The sequence below is a fragment of the Gnatocerus cornutus genome, unplaced genomic scaffold, assembly GCF_029298725.1.
Source record: "Gnatocerus cornutus isolate USDA-ARS CGAHR unplaced genomic scaffold, icGnaCorn1.1 ctg00000251.1, whole genome shotgun sequence".
Classification (NCBI taxonomy): domain Eukaryota; kingdom Metazoa; phylum Arthropoda; class Insecta; order Coleoptera; family Tenebrionidae; genus Gnatocerus; species Gnatocerus cornutus.
This window is the reverse complement of record NW_028275570.1, coordinates 23572-25608: the sequence shown is the minus strand read 5'-3', so window position 1 is coordinate 25608 and position 2037 is coordinate 23572. Positions and strand designations below refer to the sequence as shown.

Here is a 2037-nt window from a genome sequence, read left to right as displayed (position 1 = left end):
CCTCAGACGTGACTTGAAACAAAATCTCATAGCAAATAAAACGATTGATTGTAGTATTACGGCTCACCGCTGACGACTGCTGCTGCAAGAAATTATCGAGACGGAGAGCACGTATAGGCGACCGGTGTGTGTGTGTATGTTCTTAACAGATTAATGTGCGAAATGTGAAGAAATTTACGACGAATCGGAATGTTTCTTGAATTAGATAATCAATAAATTATTATAGATAGAGTTGTCGAGTTCGTGCTTTAGTCGGGCATTGAATTTTTCTAAAAATTACGATGAAAAGTCGTAAAAATCATCTTTCTTGGTTGAATGTAATCGAAAATCTTCCGTTCAGTCTACGCTCGTATAATGAATTAATTGATCGGTTTAACTTTAAAATATCTAAAAGACTTTTTAACATGATTCTCATAGGTTGTTGTATTTTGGCGAAAAAATCAATTCGTTCGAGTTGAATTTTTGGCCCTGAGAAGGGCCGATGTGAAGATGGTTTTTATAAAAGTTTTTGTTTTTCGTTCGAGATGACGGCGGCGAAGAATTAAATTTAAGGCTTCTTTTCGGTCTTCTTGGGCAACAACACCGCCTGGATGTTGGGCAAGACACCGCCTTGGGCGATGGTAACGCCGGAAAGGAGCTTGTTTAACTCCTCGTCGTTCCTTATAGCCAATTGAAGATGTCTCGGAATGATACGGGTTTTCTTGTTATCTCTGGCGGCGTTTCCTGCCAATTCGAGAACTTCGGCGGCTAGATATTCCATTACGGCCGCCAAATAAACGGGAGCACCTGCACCCACTCTTTCGGCGTAGTTTCCTTTACGCAGAAGACGATGAATTCTGCCGACGGGAAACTGAAGTCCGGCACGACTGGAACGAGACTTCGCCTTTCCCTTCACTTTACCTCCTTTTCCTCTTCCGGACATGTTGTTATACGATATAAACAGCAAAACACCTACTGCGACTGACACGAAGCGCACTGACAAACGTACGGCTTGAAATAAATGCCGAACGCGGCTTCAAATACATTTATTTCTAGGTTTTTGGGTTTTTACATCGAGTTCTTAAGATATACATTCTATTTGGCTGCTGGTGAGGCTTTTGGCCTTTTCAGCAGAGCCGAACGCGGCGAAGGCTAGAAATTTATATGGTCGGTACAGCGCCATCTCGTTAGGGCAATGGTCGAACGACGAACTAAGGCGGAGCGCCTGTTTGTCGCTCGCTCGTTATAAATAGAGGGATTTTAGGTGTGCGGCGTTTTAGATCGAGTATACTCGTCGTAACGTGCACGTCGTGTCTGTCTCGTTTTCTGTTTTTAAACGTTTTTTTAACTCGACGACTAGAAGAGAATGCCACCCAAGACCAGCGGTAAGGCGGCCAAGAAGGCCGGAAAAGCTCAAAAGAACATCTCGAAGAGCGACAAGAAAAAGAAGCGCAGGAGGAAGGAGAGTTACGCCATCTACATTTACAAGGTGTTGAAGCAGGTCCATCCCGATACCGGTATCTCCAGCAAGGCTATGTCTATCATGAACAGTTTCGTGAACGACATCTTCGAACGTATAGCTGCTGAAGCCAGTCGCCTCGCTCATTACAACAAACGTTCGACCATAACCAGCAGGGAGATCCAGACGGCGGTGCGTCTTCTTTTGCCCGGTGAATTGGCGAAGCACGCCGTTTCTGAAGGAACCAAGGCCGTCACCAAATACACCAGTTCAAAATAAATCCTCCTCGAGCAGCTTGGAAGTTGGTTGGAAAAAAAAGAAAAAAAATCGGTTCTTTTCAGAACCACAAATTCAACTCGAACGAATTAAAAATTTTCGTCTTCATACTATATAAGTTCATGAGAGAAAATATAAATAGTGAAAAATATATTTAAAAAAAGTTTGACATCAGAAATGTTAATAAAAAAAGAAAAGAGTAGAGACAACGGCACGCGGTGTTCCCAAGCGGTCACCCATCCAAGTACTGACCGCGCCCGACGTTGCTTGACTTCGGTGATCGGACGAGAACCGGTAGTTTTCAACGTGGTATGGTCGTTGCC

At 43.6% G+C, this 2037-nt stretch overlaps 1 non-coding gene across 1 annotated transcript; it reads right to left on the bottom strand.

The window, feature by feature from the left end:
• Positions 1 to 1917: 1917 nt before the first annotated feature.
• LOC148165675 (5S ribosomal RNA) lies at positions 1918 to 2037 on the bottom strand. Its single transcript, XR_015771264.1, has one exon. It is a non-coding gene; the product is annotated as a 5S ribosomal RNA (ribosomal RNA).